Source organism: Carassius carassius, chromosome 7 (genome assembly GCF_963082965.1).
Source record: "Carassius carassius chromosome 7, fCarCar2.1, whole genome shotgun sequence".
NCBI lineage: Eukaryota > Metazoa > Chordata > Actinopteri > Cypriniformes > Cyprinidae > Carassius > Carassius carassius.
Window position 1 is genome coordinate 36,625,623 of NC_081761.1, and position 25,488 is coordinate 36,651,110.

At 36.6% G+C, this 25,488-nt stretch overlaps 1 protein-coding gene and 1 long non-coding RNA gene across 2 annotated transcripts in view; both read right to left on the reverse strand.

Annotated features, from left to right (window-relative positions):
• The window catches only part of LOC132144112 (B-cell receptor CD22-like), a 168,382-nt gene that overhangs the window by 29,351 nt on the left and 113,543 nt on the right, over positions 1–25,488 (reverse strand). The window lies entirely within an intron of this gene.
• Positions 10,953–14,999, reverse strand: LOC132143216 (uncharacterized). Its single transcript, XR_009434223.1, has 3 exons — positions 14,952–14,999; positions 14,816–14,868; positions 10,953–11,299 (listed from the first exon to the last, which is right to left on the reverse strand). It is a non-coding gene; the product is annotated as an uncharacterized LOC132143216 (long non-coding RNA).

The window sequence follows — 25,488 nt, forward strand, 5'->3', positions numbered from 1 at the left end:
GGTTAGTTTTAGTCAAGTTCTAGTTAGTTTTAGTACATTACTGTAACTGCAACTATGTGTAAAAAAAAAAAGAAAGATGGAAGATGAGATGTCATTGGCTTTTTTCATTTTATAAATACCCAATAGTTCTTCATCACATGACAGTGTTGAAAATGATCTGATCATTTGTTACTTTTGAGTCAGTTAGTGTGAGGCGATTTGGGGGAGGGGCTTTCTCACTCTACAGAGCATTTGATTGGACAATCATCAGTGTATCACCAGATCATGAATATTTTTGCCCATTTTCTCAGAAGACAGTGTATAGATATAATAGATTACAGATTTATGTGCCAAATTACTTCATTAGAATATATAAGATCTCAGAGCTGATAGACATGAACTACAAGCCACAAAACTCACATTTTAATAATGTTTTAATCAACATTAATACTTTTTGGTCTTAATTGTCAAGTCTTTAGTGCAGCATGTTTTTCATCACTGACTTCTTTGGTCTGGTTTCACTTCCTCCTTTCTAAACTAAAGACTTAATAATCACACTGAAATAATGCCCCCATTTTCAGACTAAAATGTAACTGAATCTTAAACTACATCAGTGCCTTTGTTTTGTATAACATTAATGATTTTTGTTTGTTTGTTTGTTTTCTAGGGCACTTTTATAAAAAATTCTTATATGAACTATGGCCTAATCCTGTCTATGAAACCAGGCCATAATGTTAAAGTGAAGCATGAGAGCAAAACACCTGAAGTGATGTTCAGCAGTGGATACAAACACTTTTTTTTATTTTACAGAGTAGTCCTTCCATTATATAATATATAGTAATTTTACCCTGAACTACTGAACAAAATCATAATTGTGCAACTTCACAATGAATAGTGTATCAATTCATGGTCTCAAAGTGCTAAATGTCATCAGCTTCTCATAAATATGCTATCACTAACTTTGTTTTACTTTAGTTTTAGTCCAATGATGGTGTTCACATGTTGAGGAAGGGACATTAATATTTCTGTAACTGTGCCTAAAAAAAAAAAAAAAAAAAAAAAAAAAAAAAAACTGTTAACCACACAAAGCCATAAGTGCATGTGTTAGAACAGTCTGTCATTTTGTTGCATTTGATCGGATGAGCTTTAACACGGTACGACAAACACACTCGTACTTCAATGAAAACTGAAAAAACTGATGATTATTGCCCATAGAACATACTTGCCTTTACATTAGAAATATTAAGTATAGGGTGATGCACATAGAGTACAGGTTATGGTAATAAGCACTGATTAATGCTGCTTTATAGATATATTTTCTGCTGATGACGGGCATAATGATTTTATTTATGGCCTCAAAATGAGTGGCTGATGATCACTTTCTTCTGTCCTGTTAACATATATTTCCTTTTAAACAGGAAGTTTGGCTGAGAAACGCTACAGGACTTTTATAAATATCTAATAGTATTTTGTTATTTGCTAGTCAGTGTCAGGTGGTTTAGGAGAGACAAGCTCACTGTTCAGAGCATCTGATTGGAAAATCACTGTAACATCGAATTGTGAATTTTTTCAACTCATGGTCTCAGAAGTGAATGTGTATGTTAAATATGTATTGTGTCAAAGGATTTCATTGCATATAGATGAGCTCAGATCTGATATAACTAAAAGCCACATTTTGATGTCATGGGTAATGAATCAACTTAAATTATTTGATAGTGCAGCATGTTGTTCAAGATTTATTTCCTGGTCCTTTTTTCACTCCTTTGTTGCTGTGCATTTATTTCTGCTTTTCTGCAACACCCTTCATAAAAGCTGACGATGAACTTCACATCATTTATCACTCAATAAATTCAGAGAAAAATAGCTATATTTCCTGTAACAAGTTGCTGTTTTAAAGTATTCCAAAAGTATCATTGTGTTTGTAGTCCGGTATAATTGATAAAACAAAATTTTCATCCTTGGTTTCAGGGGTTTCTAGTACTGGTTGGGTAGTGAGATACAGTCATTCACACATCTGTGCACTAAAGCACTCATCAGTGATAATGAGCTGCACTTATACATACCCTACTGGATATGAGATCAGGAAAGTGTTCTGGAGCAAAGGCCCTGTTGAACATGTAGAGCCTCCAGATCTGTCTGAGGACCCTGAATACAGTCTGAGACTTCAGTATCTGGGAGATGAACAGCAGAACTGCACCATCAGACTGAGTCATGTGACACAGAAGGATGAACACATGTACTATTTCAGATTCATGACCGATAAACCTGATGGAAAATAGATTGGTAAACCAGGAGTGTCTCTTACTGTCACATGTCTTTGATGAAGTTTTACTCTTCTTCTGTGCATTATGTTGATTAATAATCAGTGTATGACAGCAGCACTAGATATAATGTGTGTGTTGTGTTCAGAACTTCAGGTGGAGTCTCCTGAGACAGTGACAGAGGGTCATAATGTCAGTCTGACATGTATAAGCAGCTGTGCTCTGACTGACAGAGCAACATTCATCTGGTACAGAAACTCACAGCCATTAACTGAGAGAAGAGACAGAAACAATCAACTCCTGCTGCATCATTTTAAACAATAAATCGTCCAATCCTCTGTAATTCTCAATAACAGCAGGTGTTTATCACTACTGCGCAATCATCATTTAATTAGTCACTTAATTATATCACTAACTTTAAGGACTTCAGATTGAACTTGAGACTCGATTCCTCCTCTGGTGAAATCAGCTGCTGTGTTCATGAGTGGAACAAAAATTTGGCAGGAATTTTACTTTCTGACCCCTGGACTTTACACCTCTGTCTGTAATATATCTGCTTTTTTACACTTGTTGGCCACCAGGTGGTATTGTGAGCAAATTAAGTTTCCAGAAATTAACCCTTTTGTGAACCACTTGGCTGAAAAGCTTAAAGCTTCATCTTCCCATCACTACCTGCCTGCAAACAAGCCTGCACTGACCCTTTATCGGCCAACTCAGGGCTGCCAGCAGAGAACTCCTGAGAATTAGCTAATTAGCAAAACGTTTGGCCCCTTTCAGCAGCCCTCTCTTAGAGTCCAGGGAAGCCTTAGCACTGTTTTATTGAAAATAATAAAGTTTGAAGTTATTCTTATATACATAAGTGTGTCTTTTAGTTTGGTTCTTGACGCAGTTATAGCAGACACCAAAAAATACAACTTTTGAGGTCAAGGGTCAAGAACTTAACTAAAGCAATTGCTTACCTCCATAATGGTGCCTCATTATTTTCAGAAAAAAAAGCACTAAGGTTTCCTGGACGCTAAGAGAGGGCTGCCCATTCAGAGCCAGCGCTAAGGGGCCAACGTTTTGCCAATGAGCAAATTCTCAGGGGTCCTGTACTGGAAGGGTCAGTCCAGGCTTATTTGAATGCAAGGCAAGTTTATTTATATGGAACATTTCGTACACAATGGTAATTCAAAGTGCTTTACATGAAAGAAAGTAAAAATAATCATGAAGAAAAATAATAACAAAAATAAACCAAGCAATTTTAAAACTTTTAAAATGATTAAAACATTTAAAAACAGTTAGAAAATGATTTTACATAAAAAAATATAATAAAAATAAAAAAACTGTGAAAAAGTGAAAATATAGTGCAATCAGTTCGGACATTGCACAGTGCTCATTCAATAAATGCACAGCTAAACAGATGGGTTTTGAGTCTAGATTTAAATGTGACTAGTGTTTTAGCACATCTGATCTCTTCTGGAAGCTGATTCCAACTGCGGGCAACATAGTAAGGCGGACTCCCCTTGTTTTGTGTGAACCCTTGGTATTTCTAACTGACTTGATCCTAGTGATTTGAGTGCTCTGTTAGGTTTATAATCAGTGAACATATCTGCAATATATTTCGGTCCTAGGTCATTTAGTGACTTATATACGAGTAAAAGTACTTTAAAATCAATCCTAAATGTAACTGGAAGCCAGTGTAAGGACCTGAGGACTGGTGTGATATGCTCAGATTTTCTGGTTCTAGTCAGAATCCTGGCAGCAGCGTTCTGGATGAGCTGCAGCTGTCTAATGGTCTTTTTGGGAAGGCCGGTGAGGAGCCCATTACAATAGTTCACCCTGCTGGTGATAAAGGAATGAACAAGTTTCTCCAAGTCTTGACTGAAAACAAAACATCTAATTCTTGCAATGTTTTTTAAATGATAATATGCTGATTTAGTTACTGCTTTGACATGACTACTGAAACTAAGGTCTGTCTCCAGAATCAAACCAAGATTCCTGACTTGATTTTTAGTTGTTTGACCCCTAGAGTCAAGGTATGCATTTATCTTGAGAACTTCATCTTTGTTTCCAAATGCAATGACTTCAGTTTTGTCCTTATTTAACTGAAGATAGTTCTGGCACATCCAACTATTAATTTTATCAATGCATTGGCAGAGGGAGTCAATGGGGCTGTACTCATTTGGAGATAAGGCTAGGTAAATGTGGGTATCATCAGCATAGTTGTGATAGGCAATTTGGTTCTTTCTCATTATTTGACTTAGTGGAAGCATATACAGGCTAAACAAGAGCGGTGCAAGAATTGAGCCTTGTGGGACTCCGCATGTCATGGACGTCCACTTAGACTTATGCTCTCCTAGACTCACATAATAGCCTCTCCCTTCTAAGTATGATCTGAACCATTTGAGTACCATCCCAGAAAGCCCGACCCAGTTTTCCAGTCTCTCTAGTAGTATGTTATGACTGACAGTGTCAAACGCAGCACTGAGATCTAGCAATACCAGCACCGATATTTTGCAAGAGTCACAATTTAAGCGAATATCATTTATTATCTTAATGAGTGCTGTCTCTGTGCTGTGATGCGGTCAGAAACCAGATTGAAAATTGTCCAGGTATCCATTTGAGTTTAAGTATTTGTTCAGCTGATTAAAAACTACCTTTTCTATAATTTTGCCTATAAAAGGAAGATTAGATATTGGTCTAAAATTGCTCAAAATTGTGTTATTAAGATTGCTCTTTTTTAGGAGGGGCTTAACAACTGCAGTTTTTAGGGAGTTTGGAAATGTCCAAGAAAGAAGTGAGGTGTTCACCACTTCTAAAAGATCTGGTTCTAAGCAGTTAAGCACACTTTTGAAAAAAGATGTGGGAAGTGTGTCAAGACAACAGGTTGACGATTTTAGTTGCTGCACTATGTCTTCCAGAATTTTGCTATCAATTGTTTCAAAAATAGACATAGTATCTTTTTGATATTGTGGCCGAATCTGTCTGACCTCTGCATTACTTGAGGATGTGCTAATCGCCTTTCTGATATTGATGATCTTCTCAGAAAAGAAGGATGCAAACTCATTGCATTTGCTATCTGATAGCATTTCACTGGGAATCTGACTTGGGGGGGGGAGGGGTTGTCAGTCTCTCAACAGTGGCAAAAAGAGTACGAGTGTTATTTAAGTTACTGTTTATAAGGTTTGAGAAGAAATTCTGTCTAGCTGTGGCTAGTTTCACATTAAAAGCATGAAGGCTGTCTTTATAGATGCTATAGTGAATTTCAAGTTTCGTCTTCCTACACATCCGCTCGGCTTTTCTGCATTGTCTTTTCATCGTCTGAACTGCTGTTGATCTTCTCCAAACTGATTTCTGTCTGTTTGTTTTCTTACTGACTATTATTGGTGCAATATCATCAATAACATTCTTAACTTTTGAGTTGAAGGAATCAAGGAGAATATCAACAGAATCTGCAGAAATGCTTGGTGTTAAAGATATAGCCTCCATAAATAGTACACTTGTGTTCTCGTTTATGCATCTCCTTCTGACAGATCTAGATTCAGTGGTAGCAGAGATCAATATATCAAAGAAAATACAGAGGTGATCAGATAGTGCTATGTCCTTAGTAACAATGGATGAAATGTTTAGACCCATACTGATGATTAGATCCAGAGTGTGTCCACCTTTGTGGGTGGGTCCATGCACATGCTGAATCAGGTCAAAAGTGTTAAGAAGGGTAAAGATCCTCCAGTGAATCCTGTGATCTTCATCAGTCTATCAGGTGAAATAACAGAGGGTTATTCAAGGCTCTCAAATTTACTCTGTTAATGTTTTTTTGTATTTTTTAGACCCTCCAAAGTGTGTCTCAGTGTCCATCAGTCCATCTGGTGAAATAGTGGAGGGAGATTCAGTGACTCTGATCTGTAGCAGTGATTCAAACCCACCTGCAGAAATCAGCTGGTTTAAAGAAAGAACAACTGTAGGATCTGGAAGAATCTACAGCATCTCAAAGATCAGCTCTGATCACAGTGGAGAATACAAGTGCAAGTCCAGCAATAAACATGGAGAGAAACACTCTGAAGCTGTGACTTTAAATGTAATTTGTGAGTTAATGATTCATTTTAGCAAGACATCCTCTACAACACAGTGTTGTGACAATTCATAACAATTGTATTTTTGGCAAGTTTTTGGTGAATTTGTACAATCTATTCTGTACATTTTTGTATGGCCAGCTTATGTCAGGGTCAGGTTTATGGGTGCAGGTCCATGCTTACTTTTTTATAGCTAATCACACACACACACACACACACACACACACACACACATATAAACTCTACTGATTCGCATTTGTGAAGAATCTTGCCTTTCTATTTTTGGTGCTGATCAGAGGTTTGCATCTTGCTGTGTAGCTTCTCTAATTCTGTGTCAAATTCTCCTGCAGACTGTAGATTGACAGAGCATAACCCCAGCTTTCTGGAGCTTGTTGTTGATTTTACAGACATGTATTTTAAGGTTCATTTTCACAGCATTTATGATTTGTCTGTTATCAACTACTATTGTTTTTCTCAGTCGATCAAGTCGTTGTTTGTAGCTGATGTTGCCTGTCATTTCGAAACTCTTGATTTCTCCATGTCATTTGTTTTTTCTACAGTTCTGATTAACTTCCTCTTCTATTTTAGCGTCCAAATTGCTTGCTTTTCTTTTAAAATCGGCTTCCTCATCTTCATCCTGGTTTGTGTGTGTCATCATCGACAGAGGTGGGTAGTCCAGGGGCCAAAGAGTAAAATTCATGTCATATTTTTGCTCCACCCATGAACTCAGCAGCTGATTTCATCAGAGGAGGAACCAAGTCATTCCTTCCAAGTCACAAACTAGTCTTGAGTCAAATCCCAAGTCCTCAAAGAGTTAAAGTTAATGAGATAATTAAGTGACCAATTAAATGAAGATTGTGCATTAGTGATGAACACCTGCTGTTAACAATCAACATCACTAAAGAAAAGAGAAACACAAGAACTGACAACTGAACAACTGACTTTAAGCACAGCCTTGGATGAAATCAACTGGAAGAAAAAAAAACTGTTCCACCATAATTGTGGTGAGTATTTGCTTCAGTTGAGCTCTTGAGACTTTAAGCTGTTGCATTATTGTTTAAAAGCAAACATTTGTGCAATGCTTGTACAGATCTTAATCTAGCAGGTAACATATGCTTTTAATGACAGTATGATCTCAGTTATAATTTATTGATTATACTTCTAAAATAAAATTTGTCGCTTAGTGGTAAGAGAGGACTGCTGTCTGTTCACTGCTCTGTGTGTGCACTTTGGCTGGGTTAAATGCAGAGTATGAATTCAGATTTTGGGTCATCATACTGAACTGTATGTCACTTCCACAAAAAAGAGAGAAAAATCTCATTACTTAAATGCCACCATAATTCTTGAATATTAAGAAATAAAAAAAAAATGCTGTTTGTATTTAGGCATTTAGCCATGACCATTTATCACATGATCCTCAACAGTGGTGATAATAATTATTCATACTGCAGTGCGTTATGGGAGTCTTTCATGTATTGCAACATGAAGTATTTTGTTGATTGTCACCATTGTAGAGATTCATATGCTGGTTCTTGATATCTGTGTGTGTCTAAAAAGCAAGCACTTGAGGTGAGATTTCTGTATGTGTCACACAAATTTAAAATTCACTCCCTGTAAATGTTAGAACAATGCTTTTTTTATTTTTTTTTTATGTATGCTGTGGTTGTGTAATTGCTCAAAAACTAAACATGCGGAAAAAACATTATTTGAAATATAATTAAACCAGCTCATTATGACTATATTTTCTACATATATCACAGATCTCTTTTCTCCACAACATCACTTACAGAAAGAGATCTAACACAACAAGTTAAGGGTCAAGAGCACAACTAAATCAAATACTGATCTCCATGATGGTGGCATCATTTTAACCAATAAAACATCAACATCTGATCCTCTGTAATTATCAATAACAGCATGTGTTAATCATTAGTGCACAGTCATAATTTAATTAATTACTTAATTATCTCATTAACTTTAACTCTTTGAGGACTTGGGATTTAACTTGAGAGTCATTTGTGACTTTGGAAGGAATGACTTGGTTCCTCCTCTGGTGAAATCAGCTGCTGAGTTCATGGGTGGAACAAAAATATGGCAGGACGTTTACTCTTTGGCCCCTGGACTACCCACCTCTGCACTCAGAGTTAGTGATGGCGAGATGAAGCCTCATGAAGCTTTCAGCTTTTCAGTGAATTGGTTGACAAAAGGGTTCATTTTTGGAGGCTTAATTTGCTCACAATACCACCTGGTGGCCAAAGAGTGCAAAAAAGCACATATTTATTACAGGCAGAGGTGTAAAATCCAAGGGTCAGTAATTAAAAGTCCTGCCATATGTGTATTTCACCCATGAAAGAGTTAAGTTAATGAGATAATTAAGTGACTAATTGAATTATGATTTTCCTTTAGTGATAAACACCTGCTGTTACTGAGAATTACAAATGGTTTATTGGTTAAAATGATGCCACCATCATGGAGATCAGTGTTTGCTTTAGTTGGGCTCTTGGCCCTTTTATTAATTCAAAGTAATTTGCTTTTAAGCACTTGCAGTTGTGTTACATGGTAACAATTAACACTTTGCTTTATTAAAAGCTTGAATTTGCAAACTAAATTGCACTTTTTTCTTCTAAAAGAAGTTTATTAAATGATGTTCAGCTATTATTGAACTACAAAAAAATCTAATTAAATTAAACTGTCTTATTAGAACAAGGTTTCAAAAAGTTATATTGATTACATACATTAGATTTCAAATTAATTACTTATAACTATTAAAGCAATGGTTCATTTGCATGTGTCAATTCCACAAGGTAGGTTATTTAAAAACTGAACATATGTTAAAAAAATATATAATTGTTTTGTAAATAAACATGATGATGCCTAATAATCACTTCACCACATTAAACCAGCTAGTAGCGGTTTTCTGCACAGCACACATACTTTTACAGAGAAACATCTAAAAAAAGAAGCCAAAGGTCAAGAGCCCAACTGAAGCAAACACTGATCTCCATGATGGTGGCATAATTTTAATCAATAAAACATCAACATCAGGTGTTCATTACCAATGCACAATCATCATTCAATTAATATCCTTATTATCTCATTGACTTTAACTCTTTGAGGACTTGGGATTTAATTTGAGAGTCGTTTGTGACTTGGAAGGAATGACTTGGTTCCTCTGGTGAAATCGGCTGCTGGACTTTTACTCTTTGGCCACTGGACTTCCCAGCTCTGTACAAAACTGGTCTCTTAAGGTACAAATCACAAGGGTACAAATTTGTACCCTATGCCACGGGTACAAAAACTGAACCCTTGTGACAAGCTTTTGTACCCCTAAAGGTGCAATTAGGTACTTTATTTTCTGAGAGCGTGGATGGACAGTGAACTGTTCTGGGCATTTCTTCATGATTTTTCTACAAATGGTCTTTGTGGAATTTGAGGTTTTATTATTATTTAGCTGTTCATATAAGTCACAGCAGGGTGAGTTTAAAGGGAAAGAGAACTACACAAAACACAACAGACAAAATTGATCATAAAGCTGAAGATTTCAAAAGCTCAAATTAATATATTAAATTATTTTAATTTATTTCAAAGTCTGATTTTTCTTCCTTAAAGAGGCTGTTGATTTAGTTTACCCAAATGTTATTTATAATGCATTAACTATCAAACTTGTATTAATGTGTAATTAAGCCTGCTATTATTCATGCGTGAATCCATACGACTCCAGTTGTAGTTTAAGATAGCTCGTCATAAATTCATGATTAGTTAACAACTTTAATAATCATTAGTATTTGATAAATTAAGTATCAATTTAGGCATTATACATTCAGGTACCCTTATTGTAAAATGTTACCGTTACCAATGAGAAATTTCTCCATCTTGAAAATCACATGGAAACTAATCTGCCATCTGGCTGTGGTTATTTCCAGTTATTGTCCAACAGTTTTATTCAGTGTTTTATTGTTATTATTATTATTATCATTATTTGTGGGCTTATTTTGTCTGAACCAAAATTTGCAAATATTAAGTGAAAAACTGAACTTTTTAATTCAAACCTTTACATTAATAATGAGAGCAAATTCTACATTCTTCAGGTGTATTTACAATAAAATATTTATTTAGCCTAAAATACAACTTAAATTCCTCATTTGATAATTCGAATAGATTACTAGTTTCACTGACATGCAATATATCCTGATATAAGAATGATATTTGATAGAAATGCTGTAATGTTACAGTATTATTGCAAGCATAAAGTTTAAAAATAATAATAATAATAATCTTTCCATAGAAGTGATGGTGAAATGAGTCTTGACAGTTAACTGTGCAGTGTCGGTTTTCTGAAGAAAAACTAAGAATTATTTAATATGTTTTATTTTACAAGTATTCAAACAGTGAAAACAGAAAGAACAGAGATAATTTAGGCCTGCTTAAAAGACAAAATGTGTCTATATATTAAGTTATTTTTAGACACATCATCAAACCATCTTTAACCGGTGTTTTAACAGGGAGTCGAATGAACTTTTTTTTTCATATAAATGTGTGTCCATTTCTCAGATGTTTTTATAGAGGCTGTTACATGTGCAGGCTCATTGCCAATAGGTGAAGATGTTTGTGAATTATTAACATGAGTGTTAAAGGTTTACCAAACAAAAACTTAAACTTTTAGGTGAGGTCTGTGTTTCATGCTCAATCATCAAACACTCTTTTTACGCCATTAACAACACCATGCACAACTTTTTCCGGTGCCTTGACGATCTCTTTTGTTCCTCCGATCACAGCGCCGGTCACCGGAGACACCAGCAGAACTGCAGTGGCACCAATAAATTCAGCGGTGGAGCCCACGCTGCTCATTTTACCGCCGGCCTCTACGGTGTTGTACACCGCTCCTTTCACTATCCCCAGAGGAACGTCTACCACAGCTCTGGCCACGCCCACCACACACTCAGACATACCCAGTGCCACACCTCCCACGAATTTCAGCAAATCCATGATGTCTTACAATTTTGCCTTCTTACAACCTGTGATTCCTGTGAGCTGAATATGGAAACAACATGTGTATGTTATAACAATAAGTAAAAATACTTCATTACAGTACTTAAGTATTTTTTGGAGTATCTGTACTTTACATGAGTTTTTACTTTTACTTTTACACTGATACATTTCCTATGTAAAATGTATACTTTAACTCTGGTACATTTTCCCGAAGCATATTCATTGCTTACTACAAAATAAAGTCAGAAGAACACAGACTGCAGGAAAGCAGGTTGATTGAATAAGTTGTCTGGCATTTGCAAGTCAGACTCCTAAAAACACCTTTACTCATGTGCAAAAAAGTTAAGTGCTCACACAACTGCAGAGGATTTTATTTTCAACTCAAGTCGAGTCTGGGATCTGCATTATACAGTATAGGCTTTCCCATGCGATAATATGGTAAGTGTTTTTTGTAATTATGTACCATCTGAAATTATCGAGTACACTGAAAAAACAATAAGTAAATTTACTTAATTTTTATTTGGTGCAGTCAGGCTAACAATTTTCCCCTATCATGTGTTCCCGGGGAATCGCCTCCCCTAACCTTGCGTTGCTAATGCAATGTTCTACCACTGAGCTACAGGAACACTTCAAGATTTTCTGAAAAATAAGTGAAAATTTTACTTACATACTTTTTAATTTTGGAAAAGTAATTTGGAAAAGTTTTTACACTAATAAAAAACCCGAAATTTCTAAATGTAAAATAATTTTTTTTCAAAACAGTTTTATCAAAGGAGGGTAAATAAGTCTCTCACTTCTGTCCCTTTAAACCAGTTTACAGCAAAGACAGCACGAAGGACTGGATGCACATGATAAATATTCTGCAATTAAGAAAACACACAAAACAAATTGCACTTTAAAACCCGACTAGTAACTTAACTCAAACCGTTTGAGTAAACAGATTGCCTTGATTTAAACAATGTAAGTTTTAAAACTTTGCATTCAAGTAAATAAGTGATTAACTAAGTGCTGATTGTGAATTAGTGATGAACAGCTGCTGTTAACAAACAGAATCACTGAAGACTACAACTGACTTCAGACACAGCCTTAGATGAAATCAACTGAAATAAAATGCCTTAAATCTCTCAAGATCTGATTAAACAACCCCACAAACAGCATCACCAGCTCCACTTATTAATAACCAGACTGACTTTATTTCTGTCAGACGTCTACAGAAGATCTTATTGAGAATGAACTAAGGTTTAGATGTTGATTTATTGTTTAATTTGAAGTAACCATGTTAGAGATCAGTGTTTGCTTTAGTTGTGCTCTTGACCCTTTACTTCTGTCTTTGTGTTTTCTCTGGCTGTTATAACCGTGTGTTTCTAAAACACATTTGTTGTAATTCTAAAGCCCAGAAGAAATACCATCAGGTGTTAACCTCTATCTAGGTGTAGGTTGTTGTATTGTATATCTGTGATGATAATCATCAATTATTGAACTGTACTGAGTCTAATCTCTGATGAAATAGGTGTTGTGTAATTTGATTGATTATATAGTAAAAGTGATTCTAAGAGCCAGTGGTTCTGTGATAATCAGTTAATCTGAATGACTTTTCAAACAGTGTGGTTTTCTATGGTGTCAAACAGTCACACAAAGACAAAAAAATGCTGCAGAGCATGCTTGGAGCCATGGATGAGTGTTGTACTACAATAGTACCCAGCATGCATTGCAGCATGTTTTTTCGTCACCATTGTAGAGGTTCATATTCTGATTATTAATGTCTGTGTTTCTGGCATAGAAAAAAATATATGTGTACAAAATGTTTAGAAAGTCATTTTTATGTTTACTGATTGTCACAGAACCAGTGGCTCTTAGAGTCATTTCTACTAGAACCACTTCTACTAATTACACAACACCTATTTCATCATAGATTAGACTCCATACGGATCAATAATTAATGATCATCATCACAAATATAAAGTATAACAACCTACACCTAGGTACAGGTTAACACCTGATGATATTTCTTCTGGGCTTTTGAATTACAACAAATGTGTTTTAGAAACACACGGTTATAACAGCCAGAGAAAACACAAAGACAGAGGTCAAGGGTTAAGAGCCCAACTAAAGCAAACACTGATCTCTAACATGGTTACTTCAAATGAAACAATAAATCAACATCTAAACCTTAGTTCATTCTCAGTAAGATCTTCTGTAGACGTCTGACAGAAATAAAGTCAGTCTGGTTATTAATAAGTGGAGCTGGTGATGCTGTTTGTGGGGTTGTTTAATCAGATCTTGAGAGATTTAATGTATTTTATTTCAGTTGATTTCATCTAAGGCTGTGTCTGAAGTCAGTTGTTGTAGTTCTTGTGTTTCTCTTTTCTTCAGTGATTCTGTTTAGCAATTTATAGAATCTCTGTTTCGGGTTTTTTATTAGTGTAAAAACGTTTCCAAATAACTTTTCCAAAATAAAAAAAATGTAAGTAAGTGAACTTTTTACTTATTTTTCACAAAATCTTGAAGTGTTCCTGTAGCTCAGTGGTAGAACATTGCATTAGCAAACCCAAGTTTGGGGGGCTTGATTCCCCGGGAACACATGATAGGTGAAAAATGTTAGCCTGAATGCACTGTAAGACGCTTTGGATAAAAGTGTCTGCTAAATGCATTAATTTAATATTATTTAATTAAAATTTACTCAATAAAATGTACTTATTCGTTTTTTTTTATTTTTACTTAACTTAGTTGTGTAAAACTTGTGCAAAAACTTGCCAAATAAAAATTAAGTAAATTTACTTATTGTTTTTTTCAGTGTATATCAACAAATCATACACAGAGAGTGCACACACATTATTTATAAGTCTATTAAAATACAAGGCATTCTAAATTATAGATGGCAAAAATGCTTTTGCATGCTTTTTCATATTTATATAATTTTTAACATAAACTCGAGTGAGAAAGAGAGCTTTACTAACATGATGTGTGCAGCAACTTTTTTAACCCTTACAGAATTAACCATGTTTTACTTCAAATAAAACCAATAAAAAAAAAGTTACTATATTTAAACCATGGTAACCACAAATTAACCAACGGTTTTTAAAACACTGATGATGAAATATTTATTGAGCAGCAAATTATCATATTGGAAAGATTTCTGGAGATCATGTGACACTGAAGAGTGGAGGAATGATGCTGAAAATACAGCTGCACATCACAGGAATACATTTTAAAATGTTTTTTTTTTTATAAAAACCTTTTCAATTCTGAAAATATTTTATATCACTGTTTTTATCTAATAAATGCAGCATTTAAAACATCTAAAAGAGTTCTATGGACACAAACACTGAAAATAAATATAAAATCATATGTATATGTAGTTGTACTAAATAAAATAAAATAACAAAATACAATAAAATAAATAAAAACTTTTAACACATTGGTGATTACATTATAGACCTATTTGATATGTCCTTTTATAAGATATTAATCCATCACAAAATTCACAGGAAGAATTTGATTCATTATTTTAACATATCATAGATGTCTTACCGTCAGCTCCTCCACTCAGGAGATGAAAGAGTCTGTAAAGTTTTTTTCAGAACCTGTGATTTAAATCAAAATGAAATAGACTTAGGCCACTATATATGCTAAACATGCTGTACATGACAAAGTAAAATATACTAACCTTAGGTCACAGGTGCTGTTGAAGATGAGCTTCTTTAAGTCAATGTTGAGTGTCTCTCAGATCATCTCTGGGATTTTATACTACACTCACTGGAGGAACTGAGATCAAAAGATGAGAGACACTAACGCAAATTGAAACCTCTGCGTAAGCACAAGCTGATGGGAAGTTGATGGTCAAGATTATTTTAGACTCAGAGACATTTTTCTTTCGTTTTCTGGCATTAGTATGATCAGAAACCCACTGCCCCTCATCCACAGCTCATCTGTTGAAATGTTAAAGGAAAACCACTGAGCCAATGATTATGTGTATGTCTTTCCTGTAAACTGGGAAGATTCATAAAGCTTTTCTTTCCCCAGATTTAAGGATTTTATGTCATGGGGGGAAAAACTGCATTGCATGGAAATTGCTATGTTCTTTCGGTTTTGTTAATTTTTTGCTTAAATAAAAGGTTAAATCATTCTGCTCTTTTATGATCAATCTAAAATCCCCTGACATATATTTCTCACAGTAAATTCCAGAGTGTTAAATTAACACTACTTGAAGTATATATGGTCCCACTCTAAAAGAGTGTTAAAATAACACTGAAGCAGTGTTAAAGTTGATGAGATAATTCTGTGATTAATTGATGATTGAGCATTAGTGATGAACAGCTGCTGTTAACAAACAGAATCACTGAAGAAAAGAGAAACACAAGAACTACAACTGACTTCAGCCACAGACTTAGATGAATCATCTGAATAAAAAGAAGACATTAAATCTCTCAAGATCTCAGCAGAAGATGATTAATCATCTCCGCAAACAACATCACCAACTTCATGCATTACTAACCAGTTAGTCTATCTAAAACAGACGTTCTTTATTGAGAATTAATGTTTAGATGTTTTAGAAAAAAATAAAAAATAAAAAAAAAACTGGCTTTTAACACTTTGGCTAGATATTTGGGTAAATGAAAACACAATACTTACATTTCAATGTGAAGTCCCCCACAGAACTCTCACCTGCCTTGTTCTTTGAATATATACACCGTCGTCGTATGCACGCAAGTGATTCTGGGATATGGTAGGGTGCGAAGTGTCCATCAGATGTATACTTCATTTTCATGGGAATTGAAGGGCACATTTGAAGTCGAAATTCGTCAGCCTTTGTCACGCTGCAGTGATGCATTCACACTTCAAATGCGCCCTTCGAAGTGCGCATTCTGACTTAGGCACAGCTTAGTCGTGACGCTGTGACGCGATCGCACTTCACATCCGCACTTCAGAGTCCACACACTTCAGTTTGGGACACCCTTTGTCGCGCTGCTGTGATGCATTTGCACTTCAAATGCGCACTTCGGAGTCCATGCACAAAGGTTTGGGACACTGCAAATGACACACTCTTTTCCTAATGAAGGATGTTCAGTTGCTTTGACATATATTATAATATAATAAATAAAGGTGACTTGACTTGAATTACCTGTAATCTGTTGCTATAGTAACGAAGCTATTTCATGCGCATCATGCTCCTATTTTAGTGCAGTTGTCTCACAGCCACTGTGGTCAAATATTGAGATAAACTTTATAAAGTATCATCCTAATATATTAAATTGGTATCTTCTCCGATATCCATTTTTTGACAATTACTCAATTCAATCAGCTGGAATGATTCAGGACATTCTATGTTTAACTAAATGCATGACTTTTACTCAAATCACTGCAGCTCTCACGTACATGCTGAAATACTTAACACAGAGATCACCACTGTATCAGGAGACTCCAAATTTACTGTCTTTATATAAAGCAGCAAAAGATCAGAATTTGTGGCTCATCATTGACTGAAGCACAGGCTCTACTCTCCAGCACAATGGTGAACCCCAAAACTACATTAACAGATCTCTCTTGTGCAATCACATTAATACAGTTGAGTCTCATTAAAAGTTTATGACTTTGCATACATTTTTTGTGTGGATGTTATATTTTTATTATTAACTAATATTTTAGTTAAATTAACTATTTTTTTTTTCATTTGGTAAATCTGACATTTACATTTTACAGTATATTACTGTTTTTCCTTGACTTAATGGCAACAAACTGTAGAAAAACATTTTTTTGTTGTTGGCAACCATTAATTTACGACAACAAACTGTAGAAAAACAGTTATTTACTGGCACCAGGGGTTAAATTATGTTTCATGCTGTTTTCTCTTCATCTTAAATCTTTAACCCTTTAAACCCCACAACAAAATCCTCAGTTTTAAATTAACACTTGTAATGTGTACACATTACAGAGTGTTTGAGTAACACTGAATTAGTGAAGTTAATGAGATAATTCTGTGATTAATTGATGATTGAGCATTAGTGATGAACACCTGCTATTAAAAAACAGAATCACTAAAGGAAAGAGAAACACAAGAACTACAAATGACTTCAGCCACAGCCTTGAATTCATCAAATCTCTCAAGATCTGATTAAACAACTCCCAAAGCAGCTTCACCAGATTCACATTACTAACCAGACTGACTTTATTTCTGTCAGATGTCTACAGAAGATCTTATTGAGAGTTAAATAGGTTTAGGTGTTTTTTTCACTACCATGATGGAGATCAGTGTTAAGGTTTTTTTTTTTTTTTACATGCTGTAACAATGCATCTTTGGAACTTCAACAGAAGAAATAAATCTGGTATTGTTGTTTATAGATTGACAAGAACAAACACTATTATTTCTGATTCAGTCCTGTGTCCCTTCTCTTATTGAACATTGATACTACAGCAAAATAAGAAACACTGCTGAGCCTTAAGTTATGAAAGACTGTTAAAGGAGTCATAACTTACAATTTTCACTTTTCCACGAGAATCAATGTATGTTATGATTGCCTAACGATTATACACTGGCCGGGAAGCCGATATTTAAAAGTGAAGCGTTTGTTCACCTCAGGGTTTGTAAAATAGCCCACGTGCACGCGCACTCAAATACGAGATTAAGATTTCTTCCCCGTCTTGACGTCAAGACGGTGCAGGATATACCATATATGGACACCGCAGCAGGAAGCTCGCCCTTCCCCTCTCCCCCTCACATTCAGTCGCGAAAGATGCTGGAACGTAGTGCACACGTGAGTTGCTCTGTGGTTGACTGCCAGAATCCACATGTAAATGTGTTTTCTCTACCAAGAACGGACCTAGCTATCAGAGACCAGTGGATTAAATTCATTTTTAATGACGCGGTTCCTTCAACCCTTCCCACTGGCTTATCGTTACGTGTTTGTGCTAAACATTGTAGGCGAAATCCTTCACAAATTTGGGGCAATATCAGGCGAAGTTGGCATCGAATCTCTGGAAAAGTGCCATTCCAACAAAATTGCCGGCAATTGAAATGGTAAGACTGTGTTTTTATTGCTCTACTGTGTGTAACAAACAGCATCTAACTGCTAATGCGGCTATTGTATGCTATTGCGTCTGTCACTAGACAAATAAACGAAAGACTTGAGGTGAAGTAATTGTTTATGTTCCCTGTAAACGGACTGCAAAAACGGACTTTTGACTGCATTATAATGATTTCTTAATTCAGAATATGATCAAGATTGCATAGGTTGATGTATTCGGGGAATTTGCCAGTTAATAGTAACATTTAAAGCCCCTTAAATGAACGAAATGATTCGGAAAAAAGATCGAACAAGAGAGTCAGACACACTATCGTTCAATGAGCGCGTTCAGGCACAACACTGGCGGGAGTATTAGCTTCGAGGTATGGGGAATGGCTGCTAACGTACTTTGCACAAAACAAATGACTGAGATCATCATGAATTCGGTTATTGTTTATTTATTGCCTAACGCTTTTGAGGCGCCGTCTTGTTTGTGTGTGTGCTCACGTCTTATATTTGTGTGTGTGTGCTGTGCTCACGTCTCATATGAGTAACTTTATGTGCGTGGATAGTTCATATACATGTATGTGTGACTAGTACTTAGTATATATGCAAGCGTGTTTCATATGTGTGCGTGAATGAAGTTTGATTTAAGCCCTAAACGGCGCCTCATACTTATACACTGGCCGGGAAGCCGGTCGCGTTCATTCACAACTTGCGCCATGATGTCAGTTTGTAATGATATGACAAACTGACATAATTGACTATAGATTAATATCATATAGATATTAATATCAGAATCAGAATCAGAAAGAGCTTTATTGCCAAGTATGCTTGCGCATACAAGGAATTTGTTTTAGTGACATAAGCTTCCAGTACACAGAGACAACAACACACAGACCAAAAAAAAAAAAATTACAAAAAAGGAGAATTACAAATTGGCAAATAAATAAGTGTATAAACAATTGTGCTATAAATGATAATGGAATAGGATTGAGTGAGATGCAGGAATGTTCTAGGATGGAGGGGTAACAAATAAATATAAGGATATTGCAAATTTTTTGCATAAGCATAAGTTTAAGTGGGAAACATTTAACTGTTCATGAGGTAGATTGCCTGGGGGAAGAAACTATTCTTGTGCCTTGCTGTTCTGGTATTTGCGGCTCTGAGGCGCCGGCCAGATGGCAAAATTTCAAAGATGGGGTGACTTGGATGTGAGGGATCCAGAGTGATTTTCTGAGCCCTTTTCCTCACTCTGGATGTGTACAGTTCTTGGAGGGTGGGCAGGGGAGCACCAATAATCCTTTCAGCAGTCCGAACAGTTCTCTGTAGTCTTCTGATGTCTGATTTTGTAGCTGTACCAAACCAGACAGTAATTGAAGTACACAGGAAAGACTCAATGACGGCTGAGTAGAACTGTTTCAGCAGCTCCTGTGGCAGGTTAAACTTCCTCAGCTGGCGAAGGAAGTACAACCTTTGTTGGGCTTTTTTCACAATGGAGTCAATGTGATTGTCCCACTTCAGGTCCTGAGAGATGGTGGTTCCCAGGAATCTGATTGACTCCACTGCAGCCACAGTGCTGTTCATGATGGTGAGTGGGGAAAGTGCAGGGGGGTTTCTCCTAAAGTCCACAATCATCTCCACTGTTTTGAGCGTGTTCAGCTCCAGGTTGTTAAGACTGCACCAGACAGCCAGCTGCTCAACCTCCTGTCTGTAAGCAGACTCGTCACCCTCCTGGATGAGGCCGATGACTGTAGTGTCGTCTGCAAACTTCAGGAGCTTGACAGAGGGGTCTTTAGAGGTGCAGTCGTTGGTGTACAGGGAGAAGAGCAGAGGGGAGAGAACACATCCCTGAGGGGCACCAGTGTTGGTGGAGCAGCTGTTTGACATGAATTTCCCCAGTCTCACTAACTGTTGCCTATCTGTCAGAAAGCTGGTGATCCACTGACAGATAGAGCTAGGAACAGAGAGCTGGGTCAGTTTGGTCTGGAGGGTTGTTGGGATGATGGTGTTGAAAGCCAAACTAAAGTCCACAAACAGGATCCTCACATAAGTCCCTGTTTTGTCCAGATGTTGCAGGATGAAGTGCAATCCCATGTTGATTGCATCATCCACGGACCTGTTTGCTCGGTACGCAAACTGCAGGGGGTCCAGTAAGGGTCCAGTGATGTCCTTCAGATAAGCCAGAACCAGTTTTTCAAACGACTTCATGACGACAGACGTTAGAGCCACTGGTCTATAGTCATTAAGTCCTGTTATCTTGGGTTTCTTTGGAATGGGGATTATGGTGGAGCGTTTGAGGCAGAAAGGCACTTCACACAACTCCAGAGATCTGTTGAAGATCTTTGAAACGATGGGGGCCAGCTGGTCAGCACAGATTTTCAGACAGGCTGGTGTAACGCCATCTGGGCCTGGTGCTTTTCTTCTTTTGTTTTTCTTGAAGACCTGGCGCACATCATCTTCACAGATTTGAAGAGCAGGAGGTATGGAGAGGGGGATTGCCGGAGGTGCTAATGGTTGTGTAGGGAGATGGTCAGAGTGGGTGTTGGGGGTTTCAAATCTACAATAAAACTCATTCAGGTCGTTAGCAAGTCGTTGATTAGCCTCAGTGCAAGGGGATGGTGTCTTGTAGTTTGTGATGGCTCTCAGTGCTCTCCAAACTGAAGTAGAGTCGTTGGAAGTAAACTGGTCTTCCAACTTTTTAGCGTAGGTCTTTTTAGCCGCTCTAATCTCTTTGTTCAGTGTGTTCCTGGCCTGATTGTACAAGACCCTGTCCCCATTTCTGTAGGCATCCTCTTTGGCCTGACGAAGGTGTCTGAGTTTTACTGTAAACCATGGCTTATCATTGTTGAATGTTAAATAAGTCCTGGTAGGAATGCATATATCCTCACAGAAACAAATTTAGGATGTTACAGTCTCTGTCAGTTCGTCCAGATCGGTGGTAGCAGCTTCAAAAACAATCCAATCAGTGATGTCAAAACAAGATTGTAAATCCTGCTCTGTTTCGCTGGTCCATCTCTTCACAGTCTTTACTACGGGTTTATCAGATTTAAGTTTCTGTTTGTAGGTCGGTATAAGATGAACCAGACAGTGATCAGAACGTCCCAAAGCTGCTCGTGGAACAGAGTGATATGCATCCTTTATTGTGGTGTAACAGTGATCCAATATATTACTGTCTCTGGTGGGACATGTAACACGCTGTCTGTATTTTGGCAGTTCACAGGAGAGATTGGCTTTATTAAAGTCCCCAAGAATGATTAAAACAGAGTCCGGGTGTTGTTGTTCTGTGTCTGTGATCTGATCAGCGAGTTTCTGTAAAGCTGAGCTCACGTGCGCTTGTGGAGGAATGTAAACACTAACCAGAATGAACGAGTGAAACTCCTGCGGCGAATAGAACGGCTTGCAGTTGACAAACTGCATTTCTAGATCAGGACAGCACATCTTCTTTAACACAGTTACATCTGTACACCACCGTTCATTGATGTAAAAGCATGTCCCTCCGCCGCGCGATTTCCCCGTTGATTCTGCTTCGCGGTCCGCTCTGAACAGCTGAAAGCCCGGCAGATGGAGTGCGCTGTCCGGTATGGCGTCATTCAGCCAAGTTTCCATGAAACACAGAGCAGCAGAGTGAGAGAAATCCTTATTTGTCCGAGAGAGCAGGAGGAGTTCGTCCGTTTTGTTGGGTAGAGAGCGGAGATTTGCGAGATGGATGCTAGGCAACGGCGTTCGAAATCCGCGCTTCCTGAGTCTGATGAGCGCTCCCGCTCGCTTTCCCCATCTGCGCGTCCTGAAGCACTTGATCAGCGCCTCTGCTCCTCCGATAACAATGTTCAGTAAAACGTCTGTATAATAGAAATCCGGAAAAATATAATGTGGTGTGTTCTGCCGAATGTTCAACAGTTCATCCCTGGTGAAACCGATCGTGTTTGTTAAACAAAAAACAGGAAAAACTAACAAAAACAGTACAAACACTGGAGAGCCAAGCACTGAAGCAGCCATGTGAGGCGCCATCTTGGTTTTTTATCTTTTATCTTTTATCTTTTAATATTGCTGTAACAGATGTACCATAAACATACAAATACAGCAATGAAACAAAATTTAAAGTACAAAAGTCAAGGGTCAGGAGCCCAACTAAAGCAAACACTGATCCCCACAATGGTTACGTCAAACAAACTGTAACATTATCATCTAAATCTCTGTAATTCTCAATAAGATCTTTTGATCTCTGATCTCTGATCTGATAGAAATAAAGTTAGTCTGGTTAGTAATGAGTGAAGTTGGTAAAGCTGTTTGTTCATTGTTTATATCTTCAGTTGATTTCATCTAAGGCTGTTGCTGAAGTCAGTTGTAGTTCTTGTGTTTGTCTTGTTTCTCTTTTCTTCAGTAATTCTACATTCTAACAGCAGCTGTTGATTAGTGTCTGAATTCACTCATTAGTGTTCATTCTCTCTGTCAGGTGGACTATATTAGTAAACTCATGTAGGGAATAGTGAATTAGGGTGTAGGGTGTGATTTGAAACACAGCCGGTGAGTGTCGACTTTGAACGTTGTTAATTTACGATATATAGCAGCAGGCTACCTTCTCGAAAATGATGAATATTACCCAGAATGCACCATTTTAATGAAAAACAGTATGTTACTGTCGAAATTTGATTAGAGGACCCCCACCTGCCTTTAGGATTCCATTGACTCCCATTCATTTTGGCGTCATTTTTACAGCGAATAACTTTACATCTGAGGTGTTTAAAGACTCCATTTGTCCATTCATTATTTCTAAAGAAACATGAAAATGTATAAAAGGCCCCATTACCTTGTATCTGACGTTGTGGCCCCGTAGAAGCAGATTTTTTTAAAATAGACTAACGATTGCGTCATAACCTGCGACTCTCTGTCGCACAGTAGAGAAATTACCGTTTGGACAGGAGGAGAAGCTCGCAGGCAATCTTTTACTGTCTATGAGGCTATCGGGGGGACGTGAAGACATGAAGTCAAGGTAGAAGCCCATAGCGAGTCCATAAAAGCAACAGGACAAAATTATTCAACAACGTCTGCAAGATTCGGTGGGTGATTCAGATTTCTCTTGGCACAGCGATTAGAAGACTTACAATTGTCAGACAGGTTTGAGATTCCTATGCTGATTCTTGATGTCTGCATGTTTAATCAATACAAATGTTCACAACTGTGTATAAAGTGTTATGAAAAAGCTTCTGGAATTGTTTTATTTAAAATCCTGTGGTAATTTGTTTTAAACAATATTACAATTGTTTATTCTACTTGATTTCGTTTTAATTCTTAAAACCCAATAAAAGAGCTAGCATGCTATATTGCCTTTCAATTTTACCTAGGTTTTTCTTTTTATTTGTAAAAAAAAAAAAAACTTGACTCCTTAACACTAGTTTAATCTATTCTATCTTGTTTATTGTAATCACATCTTATCACAGACAAACCCACTGCCATCACATACTTTCACTTTTCTTCATGTCCTGACTGCAGCCAATTAAAATTTGTCACTATTAAGCCTCTGATGACTGGACAAAAATGTCAAATCCTAGAGAAAATATTTAAAGCATTTTATTCAACCGGCTGCAGATATCACATGATACCTAACTAAATACTGAGCAGTCTGAGTTTTTTATACTGTGTTTGTTATAATATGAGTAACGATGTACATTCATTTTTCTTATTACAAATGATGTTACTGTTTTGGGAAATGCACCTGTATCGGTCCCATAACAGAACCCAAAAACATGGGTGACATGAACACATAAAACTATATAGGGTGTTCTATTAGCACAATGTGTGTAACACAAATACAAAATTATAAGTTTTTACAAAATTAAGTTTTTTTTTTCTCAGCCTTTTTTACCATGTCCTTCACTAAAGGGTGCTTCAAGTGTATCTCTGCGTCTTCCAACAATCTCCCTCTCATCCACAATCATTTGCATACATTCTAGTTCATGTAAAGTGATTCATGCATGCCGCCTACGTATGTATTTTTGATAAAATCTCCTCAAGCTTTCTCCCATAGCACACTGTTTTAAGAAAATTATTTCTGTAATGTAATTACATTATATTATACAATAGCATATTATATACATTAACTATGGCCTACAGAATCTAACATTTTGGACTGTGATGGACTAATTCTCCAACTTGCAGCTTTTTTTCTGAGAAGTAGTCCCATCCATCATCTTATAAACATCTCGCGGTTTGGAGAATCTAAGCATGTTGATAACTCTGATATTGTTCCTCTGTGAACATATTTCCAAGTCCTTGAGTTTCACTCTTGTTTTGTTATTATTTTCCTTTTTGTCGTTGTCTGTGTCAGTCTCGCCCAAATCCTGTTTGTTCAAGTTTTTGTCATGATATTTGTAGAGATGAAATAGAGAATCTGAGAAGTCCAGGGCTACAATGTCATTTATAGCTGCAAGCAGAAATTACCAAGGTTCAAGCGCTTAAGGCCTTTAAGCAAAAAGACATAACATATTTTTAACAAGGCAGTACCCACCTAAATCATTTATTTAAAAAGAATTTTTTCCAGAAATATTATGTTTTTTTATGTTTATGCCAGCTGTGATATGATCCCCTTAAAATTTTGCATACTTGAATCGCCTGTTGCTTGTGCTCAGCAGGTTTTGTGAAGTTTTTAGTTCTCCTTTAGGCTTAACGAAACATTTTCGCAGTGAAAAGTGAAACTGAAAGTATACAGTGTTCTGACAGAAACAGCCATGATTTACAAGAAGAGACCCTCAAAAAAAGACCATTGAAATGCTTCCTTATTTTTATATTATTATTTTTTACTTATTTTTTATTATTTTTTATCAGCGGCTTTAGTGAGATACTGTCCATGTAATGCTTCACAATTACATTTTCAGACCATATAGAGCAAATGCAAAAATGAAACCATTTCTTTTTTTCAGCTACTTCATAAATGAAAAATTTACCTTTTCTTTCCTTTTTTCAATTTTACTTTTACTAAATTGTGACTTCAGAAATGATATGTTGGGATGTAAATCCCGTGGCAAAACATAGAAACAAAATAGAGACATCATTAGCATAGCTGCTGATCCAACAAAGTAAAATTAGTTTAACCCAAGCTAAAGAATAAAAATGCAGATGCAACTACACTCACAATTTAAGAGATACATTATTCAAATGCTTGGCGAAAGAGATGCGTTTTTAATCTAGATTTAAACAGAGAGA